This window comes from Mauremys mutica, chromosome 9, assembly GCF_020497125.1.
Source record: "Mauremys mutica isolate MM-2020 ecotype Southern chromosome 9, ASM2049712v1, whole genome shotgun sequence".
NCBI classification, from domain to species: domain Eukaryota; kingdom Metazoa; phylum Chordata; order Testudines; family Geoemydidae; genus Mauremys; species Mauremys mutica.
This window is the reverse complement of record NC_059080.1, coordinates 13,714,081-13,726,587: the sequence shown is the minus strand read 5'-3', so window position 1 is coordinate 13,726,587 and position 12,507 is coordinate 13,714,081. Positions and strand designations below refer to the sequence as shown.

General features: G+C 42.9%; 1 long non-coding RNA gene across 3 annotated transcripts in view; it reads right to left on the bottom strand.

The window, feature by feature from the left end:
• Positions 1–11,600, bottom strand: part of LOC123377972 — a 315,156-nt gene extending 303,556 nt beyond the window's left edge. For all 3 annotated transcript variants that reach the window (XR_006582405.1, XR_006582407.1, XR_006582406.1), the window contains exon 1: positions 11,142–11,600. This is a non-coding gene — a long non-coding RNA (uncharacterized LOC123377972). The remainder of the gene's footprint in view (positions 1–11,141) is intronic.
• Between the last annotated feature and the right edge of the window lie 907 nt (positions 11,601–12,507).

The window sequence follows — 12,507 nt, the reverse complement described above, 5'->3', positions numbered from 1 at the left end:
AGTCTCCCTCACCATGTGAAACATGGTTGCACATTCCTGGAAAGGCTTAAATATGAATGGATTGGGAACAGTGATGAAACACCAAGATATACTTTTCACTAGTATCTGTGTTTTAAAATAAGTGATCACATCAGGCTCAGTCCTGCCCTGTGATAAATCCCCGTTGAGCTGCCTCAGAGATGCAATGGGGACTTATAACTGACTTAAACGAGACAGCTGAGGATTCCCTTACCATGCAGGAATCTTTGGGTGGTATAAATCCTTGGCTTAGCGTAGGAGACATGGCTAGAGCTCAGATATACTTTGGTGAGCCTGAGTTGGCAGAACAGCCCAGAGGAAGCACATCCTGCTGGTGTAAATTACAGCAGCCCTAAAGCTACTCTAGTTTATGTCAGGAGGCCAGATTACCCCCTTGACCAGCACTGGGACTGTGCCAGGGGTCCAAAAAGGAGGCATAATGCATCTTCGCCACTCCTACTCAACTGCACGGGCATTAGGCATACCCCAAGAATCAGCATAGTTTGTAGATAGCAGTTTATCTTCATATTTCATTGTTTAGATTAGATAGTATCTTATTGATAATGTTTGGCAGTTAACATGTTTCCAAGACTATTTTCTGAGCAGAATGATATTGTTGAATAACCGCGATGAGGGCAAGGGGTGTATGAAGCCACAATACAAAAGGAAGATAAAGGGATAATATTTATTTCATTAATTGCGGAAATTCACAAGGGAACATTACCATGTAATAGACATACCCCTGGGAATTAAAGCATTAGCTTTATCCAAGTGCATCTACCGTGTCCAAGATGAGATTATCTTAAGGTAACCACACCACTTAGAATTGCTTGATTACCGTCACTGAAGTCTTGAGGAAAGACAATAATGTCTGTGCCAATAGAAAGTGTTGGCAATGAGATCGGGAAATATACATTGGTAAACAGCAGTCAGCAATGAGCGGTGCTATTTGCAAAGGAAACCTTAATATTCAGTAAACATGCAGCTAATTTATTGGCCTTACTTTGTTATAAATATTATTTATTTTGGAAGAATGGGCTAATGCCAGAGTTACAGAATGAGGCCCTTTTCCAGTAAGCACATAATCTACACTACCTCATACACAAACAGGAAACATTTGCTCAAAATGTTGGTGTCATCTAAGGCACTGACGCTGCAAGGTGCTGAGCATCCCTGAGTCATTGAACACAACGGGTGTTAAGGATACTCAGCTACTCACAGGATCAAGCCCTTAGCAGGTAATACATACTAGGGGAAAACAGAGGACAGACAGCATAAGCAAGATGCTTACTAAATAAACAGTGTGCAGTACAATCGTTGGAGGCAGGCTCAGGGATTGATTCCGCAAGAGAGGAGGAAGATGTGGAAAGAGTGGAACCCTAAGGAATCCCTCCCAATCCAGTGAGCAGAGACACGTCTTCCATACCCCAGTCCTCCACAGTCCCAGCATATTGCAGAATTTGGCCTTCAGAGAAGCAACACTGCATCATGTCATATTTGGTAGGTTTTCTTTGCAACAATAAAGGCCAAAAGTGTAATTAAAGAAAAAAAAATATTAAAAGCCTACATAAACAGACAGGCTCACTGGAGAAGTGCCGGTATGACACTGGCTCCAGCTCATCCTGTTCCCTGGGTCTCAGTCTGTAAAGATATGGGTTATTGGTATTGTGCATCACAATTAAAAGATATGAGCAACTGGGTTAACAGTAGACAATCCTAACAATGAGTAGAACTTGAACAAGACTGAAGCCCAATGAACAATTCATGATAACTGCTGGGCTAAAAAGAAACATAGGCCTCAAAATAAGTCACCCATTTGTCCAGACCCCTTATCAGCTTTGGACAGTTTTTCTAAATTCCTGTTACTTTCATTAATAACCAAGGGAGATGCCTCAGTAGCTAAAAAATGTACCTCTAGAAGAGATCAAAAGTTACAATTCAATGGGTTAAGAGCGAAGATTACTCAGTGTGTCCTGTTATTCCTAGGGCCTGATTTGAAATCATACCAAGAGATAGGCAATAATGTAAATATAAAGATCCCACATGTTCAATATTTATAAGTCAAACATTTTATTGTGAAATCTGGCTATGAGGCATCTGTCTAGACCTTTAGGCAGCTTTGAGGAGTTGACCCAGTAGCAAGCAGGAATAAAAGGTTTAATTTCTAAGACATACAATTTTGATTGGGGTGGCGGGGGTTGATAAGAAAACAATCCAGATAAAAATGTGGGAGAGGGATTTGGAAAAAGTTATCTGTATAAGTGGGTCTGTATATGGGAAAGGATATACATCTTCAATCTGTGCTGTTCATAATGGATCTTAACTGGAATCAATCGCCATCTATACAGTAATTCATAAAAAAAAATTTATGTTTTTGCTACTAGGGAGGCACTGTGTTGAAGGGGCTGCAGGGAAAAGGGAACATACTTGCCATGTGGTGGTTGTGTCTAGGAACTTGAAGGTTTGGGGAGAAAATGGATTAAAGAGATTCATTTTATGGCAAAAAGCCAACTTCCTAGAGATCCCCAAACTGCTTCCTTAATGCGTTAGTACAGGATCTGCATTTTACACAGTACAAGTTAAGTTATTTCTTATTGTTAGCAGCTAGACTTTGCATTGAACTTCAGGGGGAAAATGTGACCTCTCGTCCTACGGAATTGTGGTATAGTAAAATATGGACTGTCCTTGTAATAGACAAGCTTTCATACCAAATACATACACAAGAGAAGAGCCAAGAAGAGGATAGCTATGTAGAAATTTGGTCACCCTTTCTAGCGTACTCAGAGAAGAATGATTCTCCAGCCAGCAAGCCAGAGTCTTTAGCCAGGTTCTTCAAATATTAATCTGACCCTGAATAAGTAACGTACAAGGATGTAGTACGGTAACATTTTATTGCAACTTTGCCTTAATAAAAAGTTTTAAAAATTACCCTGATGGTTAAGAAGGTATATTACAGGTCCTCAATGCAAATCTATATCGTGAGCAGAATGAAAATGGTATGTAGTGTCCCTGTTACTCCACTTGTGATAATGCTTTTGTCAAATTTACCTCAGTGATCACTAACACTGAAAACCCATCATTTATCTCAAAGGGGAGTAATACTAACCAAGCTGAGCAATACAAACTTGTATCTGAGATGAGTAGAAACAAACTAATGATTAATTTTCAGTGTGGATCGTCGCAGTGTTACAATTCCTGATCATCACTGACTACTCACCCAGAACTAAGTCATGTGACTCACCAAAATAACCACACACAAAAAGGCCATGGTATTCATTTGATACTAGAGCTGATTACACATAGAAAATTCCCTTTGAAGAGAATATGCCCCACCTAAGGGGGAAGATTGAGGGATGCTAACCATTCATAATCTGTGTGCACTTCATCCTATAATGCAATTAATTATGTTTACATTGTGCTTCTCCACCTTTCACTTTAGATGCAGTCCTCGGATATCCTTAGTTATCGGAGGAAGAGTTATGTCTACACATCAGCCAGGGGGTGAGATGGCAATGTGTGTAGACATACGTGACCTAGCTTTGTTAGCTAGCTCACTACAAACAGAGAAGCTGCAGCAATATGGGTGCTGGCACAGGCTAGCCACCCCCATAGAAGCCTGCCTGGGACCTTGGGTACATACTCAGGTGGCTAGCCCGTGCAACTGTCCATAGCTTCTCTGCTATTTTTATTGCTCTAGCTATATCAAAGCTAGCTGAGATATGCCTACATATGCTGCAGGCACACCTCCCAGCTGCAGTGTAGATATGTGTAGAGCGACACCTCCTACTCCAGTGATTAGTCTTTAAACTAAAATGAGGTTCTTCTTCATTGAGGGCTTCATTCTGCCCAACTGACGTCGTGACTAGAAGTCATGCCATTGACTTCAGTGAGTACGGAATCAGGCCTCAAGTGCCGTCATTAAGCAAGATCCTAGAGACCTGTTTCACTTCACTAGAGGGCTCTTAATGATCTTGGAGCAGGAACCTACAGCAACTTCTCTTTTACCTCTGTCCTTGTGAGGCTTCTTAGCCTCTTTTTTATATATTAAAAAAAAAATAAGCAAAGCATCTTTCAAAACATTTAACCCACAGAAGGGAAACCTCTTTATTGGTTTCTCTGGTATTTTAAAAGGCTCATGAAGAGCTGTCCCTGATACGATTCCTACAGAAGGATAAGGCTGCTGTTTTAATATGCCTTCCTAGAAAATATACATGAACATTTGATAGAAAATGTCCTATTTTATGGGAACCATTTTCTGCTACATTTTGAAGAAAAACCAAATCAGCTAAGGTCTTGTCTAAACTAAAGGGAAAAGTTGATCTAAGCTATGCAATTTGAGTTATGTGAATAGCGCAACTCAAATCGCCATAGTTTAGATCTACTTACCACAGGGTCCACATTACACGATGTTGATGGGAGGCGCTCTCCCGTCAACTCCCCTTACTCTTCTCGATCTGGTGGAATACAGGAGTTGATGGGAGAGCGATTTGTGATTAATTTAGCAGGTCTTCACTAGACCCGCTAAATAGACTGCCAATGCATTGATCGCCGCTCATCGATCCCCCGATAAGTGTCGAGTAAGGGAGCTCTATTGCTATGTCCTAATTAACCAGACCTTTGGGTTCTGACCACAGGGCCATCTCTCCTTATCATTCATGCTTTGGGTTACTTGTTTTTTTAATATTCTTTCGCCCTGTGGGGAAGGGACAGGGAACAGAACTTTACTTGTATATCAGAGATCTGAGATATTTTAGCCCTCTGCTAAAAGGTATCTTTATTCCATTCCAGTAGTCAAAATGTGTACTAAGTCACAGTACACTAGCCTTCCCTGCAGCCACTAGAGCACATTCATTAATTTTGCCAATGTGCAATAAAGCTAACAGCAGCAACTTAAAAGGTTTCTTATTTTATCATTTGTGGGAGGATGCTATAGCTTTTGAAGGAGGAGGAAGTCATTCTATTATTCTATTCTGGGTCCATAAATCTGAGAGCTGCTTCTATTGAAGCAACAAGCAAAGCAGGGTATCCTGATTTCGTAGCTGTACGAGCACTGTAGTAAGAACAGTAATTTGGTTTACATCTTGCATTTGTGAAGGGAGGCAGAGAACTCAGATGGACTGTCAGTGGTGTTATAGGAAAACAGGATGGGTTGGGGGAGATCTTTAGACAACCTAGACCTTTTTCCTGAAGAGGAACTCACCAACCCACACCCACAAACACTGGATGTGGGATTGCAGGATACCATGCTTCCTCCCAAGAAGGAAACCCAGGACATCGAGGAAGGCTGTGCTATTGGAAGTCAGGGTTGTGGATTATGTGAAGTGGAAGAGGCTGCTAGACAAGTTGAGGGATGTGTCCTTAAAAGTTTAGCTAATTCACATGGACTCAATATTTGGATACTTCTCTCAACAGACCCCAAATGCCAAACTCTTCAGGGTTTGCCCATCACTTACTAAAGCATTACACTTAGCCACTCACTAAAAGACACTGCAAATTATTGTTGTTTAGCCCCTACATGGCTTCATAATATACATAGTGCTTTATGTGAAAAAGACATGGCCCCTGCCCTGAAGAGTGTACAACCAAAGACCACAACCCTGCATACCTAGCACTCTTTAGGCCTTGTCCACATTGACTGGAACAGAAGCTGCTGGATGCTTCACATTCTTGGACATTAGGCCACTTAATTATGTGGCTAGGTATGGATTTAGGAGCCTATCATTAAGCACCCATGTCTGAAAGGCCTGGCACTAGCCTACAGATACTACCTAACAGGATAGCAGTTGCCTCAGGGAGCAGGTGTCAGTGAATAAGGCCATCCTGATCCTGATTTATTGGCTGCATGAACAAGGCAGCCAATGTACTTCATTGCTCTTTCTGAAAGGGAAGAGACACTCCAGTAATCAAAATTGAAAGTTCTTAGCTGGCTAATTTTTCCCCCTCCAAACTGAATCAAGACAGATATCAGTGTTCTAAATAGCTGCATAGGGAAGGGGGAAAGTGCAGTATGTGCCATGCAACACAAGAGCTGTTTTCAGAAAAATTCATTTAACCAAATACACATGTGCTTTGTTCTCCCAAAGCCTCACCATCATGCCTTTCAGCTACACACTCAAAGCTTGCTCACACATTTATAATAATTATATACAGACAGGGCCAGCTCCAGGGTTTTTGCCGCCCCAAGCAGCGGAAAAAAAAAAAAGCCATGATTGCAATCAGCGGCAGCTCCACCGTGCTGCTTTCTTCTTCGGCGGCAATTCAGTGGCAGGTCCTTCCCTCCGAGAGGGACCGAGGGACCCGCCACTGAATTGCCGCCAAACAGCCCGACTTGCCGCCCCTTCCCCTTGGCCGCCCCAAGCACCTGCTTGCTGAGCTGGAGCCGGCCCCGTATACAGAACCCTGCAGATCTTAGGCAAAACGCTGGAGCTTTGCCAAATCAGACATAACTCTCAACTTGCAAACATGCCCATCTGTGACACACTGCGTGATAAATGGCTGGGATGGGGAACACCAGCATTGTGATGCGCATGAAGCTGTAATTGGCAGATAACGATTTTTCATTATAAAACCATTTTGAAGGATGTTTCCTCACTGTGTGAATTAAGTAAACATTTTGTGTGACTTGTTACAGATGGGGAGGGGTAATTAAAGGGAGCCCCGCCCAGGTTGCTTCGAGGCTGATGGATTTGAGTAGCGGGTCCGAGTCTGGATTTATCAGGGCACTGGGGGAAAGAGTAGAATGGTCCATACCATAGAGGATCCCAATACAGGTAAGTCAGGCCACCTCGGTTCACGATAAAAATTAATTCAGGCTAGTCCCCCCTACTCTCCCCTCCAATAAAATGAATTCCGTTTCTCTCCTATCTCTCGACAGGGCAGGCACCACAGTTATTGCTTCCAAGGTGCTGGCTGCTACTGGGGAGCAGGTTGGGTCCCGTTCCTCTTGCCACAGAGGAGCAGAGAGAAGGAGCCTACCTGCCAAGAAGATGGCTGCTCTTCTTTAGGAGGAAAGGGTCAGAGGGAGCAGGCGAGGGGCTGGGCTACTATCTTTTTCCACATGAGAAGCAGCATGTGAGGGGGCGGGGGGGAGAAATGGATTCTCCCATCCTGTGAAGAGCCCAGCAACTCAAGGCCTACCCTCTTTCCTCTCCCAGTCTCACCTCCCAAACTCACTTGCCCAGTCTCCTTGCTCCCTTCTCACCCCACCTCTGCCCGCCTCAGAGAGGGACAAAGATGAGCATGGCCCTGGAAGACAGTCTCCTCCTCCATCCCACCAACCAGCTGCTGCTGCCCCCTGTCCGTATTGGTGCACAGAGAACCTGAAGCAGAGGCAATGGGAGCTACTGCAAAGTGTTGGGCAGCTGGGGGAGGGGGGGGGAAGAGTCTTGAGGGTAAGGCCTTCAGGGTTTGATCCAATAGTGGTTCTTAATGAGTCCATCACTCTATTCTGCCACCCTCGCTCACACCAACTGGTACTTTACTCCAGAAGTAAAGTTCTACCCAGTATGCCTAATGGTGGCAGAAATGAGCCCGTAGTGTTGTTAATCTGGAGACCTGGAAGTGCTTTAACATTAAGGGGTAAATCCTGCCCCTTCACCGCCAAAAGGGGTCCTAGGTACAGCAGAACTGGAGTTCTTTCACTGCACAGGGCCAGGGCAGGCTTTGTGGGAGTATAGACAGGGTTCAGATTCTCTGTGTTCCTGCAGCAGGGTGCAGGGAAAGAGCAGGCTGAAGCAACAGAAGTGAGGTTCCACCAGCCATTGCCCACTGCAGGTTCCGTGCCCCTGCTGAAGCCTCACGCCCGCAGATGGAAAAACGTTTAGAAAATGAATACACAACAACAACTAGCCCACGTTGCCCATCAATAGCCTGTTCTGCTCTTGTGCAGAACCCAGCTCAGTCTTGTCTATTGGACTTCACTGGGACTTTTTGCATAAGGGACCGTCTCCTGTATTCCTGCACAGGGAAGGTTTCCGTAATGACAGGACTATGTCTGAAAGAGGCAGACAGACCACGTCAGTTGTTTTAACTTCTTGTATTACAGGAGAGTTGGTGAGCTATATCAAGCTGTCAACCCACATTCTAAGATTCATAAGTAGATTTTTTTATAAAGCAAGAGAGAGGCAATCTGTGTTCTACAGCAATGACAAGCCATCCGTCAAAATCATCACTTCACGTCCTGGTAGGATAAGCTTTGCGGACAAAAACTGGTGGCGGGAAGCATCGTGGAGCTTCCAGTTCTCTGTGGAGATGACTTCCTAGCCCCCTCTCTGTCCCTGCCACACACACACACCCACCCCTGAAGAACCTTTTATTCTGATTAGCAAAGTCAAAGGCTTTTAAAATGAAGTATTCTACTTTTCCCTGAAATGGGACGCCTGCATTCGGGTGGCTTTGTGATTGTGACTGTGCTCAGGTCACCAAGAAAAGCACACAGGAAGTTATTTTTCTACCTAAGCAGAGTTTTCACAAGATCTTCTGGCAATATCAAGCTATGAACCCAAAGAGGTGTATCATCAATAATTCAACTAACCTTCACTAGAATAAAAAAAGATCCATAGAGCACGTAAGAAGGTGCCTTACCTGGAGCAGGAGATGGACATCATAATGTTTTAATGTCAAAAACATTCTTTTTTTGCCAATACCACCATATAATCTGACATTGTATCTACATACAATTAATGGTTGTAGGCCCAAGGCTCCAGAACTTGGGCCAAAAGCTGCTGAACTCCTTCTGCAAAGTATTTAGGATGTTCAGCACATCCTGGGAGGACCTCACATTCAAGAATCAGACCCATACAGATCACTGTCCTCTGTAGCTCCTCAGCAACCACAGTTTAGAAGTATGTTAGAAGGAATTGGATTCTATGGCGCTTTTGCCTCAGAGTTCCAAACTACTTACACCAAACTTTCCACAGGTGGTCAGTAATTGTCTGTTCCTCATTTTCTGAGTGCCCAGCAGTTTGAGACCCTGGGGTCTGATTTGCAGAAGTGCTGAACCCTCCCAACTGCAACTGAAGTCAATAGGAGCTGTGCTTTGAGTATGTAAAGTGCTAAATAATGCTAAGCAGGGCCGGCGCAACCCATTAGGTGACCTAGGCAGTCACCTAGGGTGCTAACATTTGGGGGGCAGCGGCTGCCCTGGTCGTTTGTGGTATTTCGGGAGCGGGACCGTCCGCCGCCTCTGTCGGGGGTGCCATTTTGGGGGCAGGACGTTCCACCACCTAGGGCACCAAAAAAAGCTGGCGGCACTCCTGATGCTAAGTACTCAGACTACTACAACCGGATTTTTTTTCAAATGGGACATATAAAGTTTGAGGATTTTTTTTAAATCTCTCTCAGTGCCTCAGTTCTCCATCAGTAAAACGGGGATAACAGCACCACCTCATCTCACAAGGGTGTTGTGAAGATTTAATGTTTGTGAAGCACTCAGATACTATATCTACAAGCACCATAGAGGAGTCCATTGATAATCCAGTCTTCAGAGCAGAGTTTAAATAGTGAGCAGTAAATAAGGCGGGTGGTGGTGGGGCACAGATTTGTCTTCTCCTCATAGTCAAATATTGAATAGCTGCTCATTAAGTGAGCACCTTCAATCCTGCACACTTAATAAGGCAGGGACCTGGGGAGAGTATGCGAGTATATAACTGGAGACTGTATCATAATGTATTCACATAAGGGGGTGTAATTAAGATTGCACAGGCAACCTTAACTCTGGAATTTCCTGATCTGAGTGATTTGCTTTGCAACCTTAATGTTATTTTAATGCTGTTTGTGTATGCGTAATATATACACAGTCTATCAGCAGTTATTTGTTCAGATGTGTGGAAAATAGATATTTTAAGTTTATATTAAAGTGCATAATACGACCCTGAAAATTGTACAATTAAAGTATTTTATTTATTACTATCAACTCAAAGCATTTTGTAGGTCTCTTTCAGGGCCCTAATGAATCTTGTTAATTATGTTATTTAGCAGGTTGGGATATTTAAGAAATAGTTTCTTTATATATAGCTTATGAATTTGTCAAAATAGGTCTCAATTTATTTTTCACTTAAGTTCAATTTCATTTCTATCAATAATTATATAGAATTACCTTAGCTCAAAATTGATCTCAGAAAGCTTAGAAAATTTAAAAAGGGACCATCCTCCATTTCCATGGAAATAAAAATAAATAAATTATGTCCTTGTAAGCCTCATTTAATACAACTGGGCCAGAATTACTGAGAGCCCTGAAATTATACAAAGAACCTAGTGCCCTAAGGGGAAATGTAATGTTTTTATTGAGATTAAATCTAGAGACACAATTTCACATAAGTATGAGCAGTAGAAACATTTTGTTTATAATATTTCTGGTTGAAATATCTCCTAGAACATTATAAAGTTAAAAAGCAACACCAAAAACCTTAAGCTATAACTGCAAAGAGTTCTCTTATTTCATGGATTAAAAATGAAAATATAAATCTCTTCCAATTGATTTGAGTCACTCCATTTTGTTTTACAAGTTCCAGGAATCAACCTGCTCAATCAGTCCCTTCCACTTTTTGTGTTTCATTGGAGAAAAATTGCACCCAAGATGAAAGGCAGGTGGCAGACCCCAGCTAAGGAGCCCCCAACTACAAGAGATCAGGATAAACCCAGCTCCTACTGTGGAATACCTAGCTATGTAGTTTCTTATTCTGTTTTATCTATACTGCATCTTAAGGTTTCTTAGGCACTTAAGTACCTGTAGGAGAAGCTGCCATTTTATGAGCAGAGTTCATGTAGCATATTCCAACAGAAATGCACACTGTTCTCTCCCACAGAGACTGTGCTTTTGTTCTCTCATTTACTTGTTCTCATTAACCCAAAAGGAAGGTTATTTAAAACAAAATGTTTCCTTTTAGCATCTGGAGCATACCACCACTTTCAGGGCACAAAGCATCTCTTTATAAAAGCTTTCCATCAAAGTCAGCTGCTGCAGAATAGCCAGCTGTGGACTCTCTGAAGCCTAGAGCACCCCTCTTAAAGAAGTAGAGATCATTGTCCTCTTGGACACAACCACAGCTGTTAACTTGTCTACACCATGATTACAGGCTATAGTGATAGGTGCCTGTGTTTGAGGGTAGGGGTGCTCTACTCACCACAGGATGGTGCCTCTGCCTGGCTGTTCTGAGAATTAGCTCCACCTGGTCAACACCCCTTCCTGCAGCTGTGCACTCTCTCTCTTTCACTCCAGCCTCTTTGTGACTCAGTCCTCAAGCCAGATCACTGAGCATTTCCCTCTTCTGGAGTTGTCTTTCAATGTCTCTTCTGTCCATATGGCAGCAGGTCATCTTCACGGCCACTGCAGTGATGCTGTCACTGATCCAGTGATTCAGGCAGTCTTCCAATTCACTGCCCTCAACAGTGCCACTCGGCAGTGGTTGGTAGGGGAACCCACACCCACCTTCTACTCTGCATTCCAGTCCAGGGCCCTGTAGTGAACAGTTGGGGTGCGTATTGACACCGCTTACTGCTCTCACCCTGGACTCTTTCCTCTTCCTCCTCCCTTCAGGAAGGGGGATTACAGGCTTCCTCTCACTATTGCTAGCCTCCTGGCCTTAGAGAAACCCTGCTGTTCCCTCACAGGTGCACCTTCTTCTAATTAGTTTCCTCCAGCTTAAGTCTCCCCTTTTTGCAGCCTAATTGACTGATTGGGCCCACTTGGCTGAATTTAGCCCTCTCAGGGCCAGTATAGAGAGTACCCCCCTCCCCCCACAGTGCCTAAATATAAAGCCTAATTGTATCTCACTCACACAAAGAGGATGTTATACAGGGCTGATACTCCAAATTATCATCAGTATATCAGAGAATAAAGGACGGGGGGAAAGTTTTGCTAAAAGAATGGAATTTTGCCACCAGAATATCTGTTCATCATATTCTAAATATACACTACTTAAACTTCAATCTGGATGTGAAATGGAACACTGCTGTGCAATGTCAGACCTGAATAAAAAAATATAATCAACAAACTGCAATTGTTTCTCAAGAAAATGATGATACAATACATTATAGTTTTGGCTAAGCCTTGCAATTCATTCAAAAAAGTACGGGCTGCTGCTGCTGCTGCTGCTGTGTTTACTATTGCAACTAATGTGTTTATAACTGTGCATGTACTTTCTTGTCTAAACTTTGTCAGTTGTCTTGATCTGGGATATGTAAATATAGGATGCAGGAGTGATTCCCTACTTGTGGTCTAGCTTAGGTAAATGGTTCCATTAGAACAGCCTGCAAAATGACTTTGAATGTCTGAGGAGACATTATCCTGCCTTATATTTCTTGACACAAAAATTAGAGAAAAGAATACCTTCTAGATGAGAAAAGGAGTTCATTTCAGATTAATTTTATTTGTGAGATTTTTATCAGAAGCCTATCAATTAATGATAGAAACAAAACAGTTACAGGTAGCATAAACAAACACACAGACACTCCCTTTAAAATTCCATCTGTCCTGCAGGGGAGATTCTA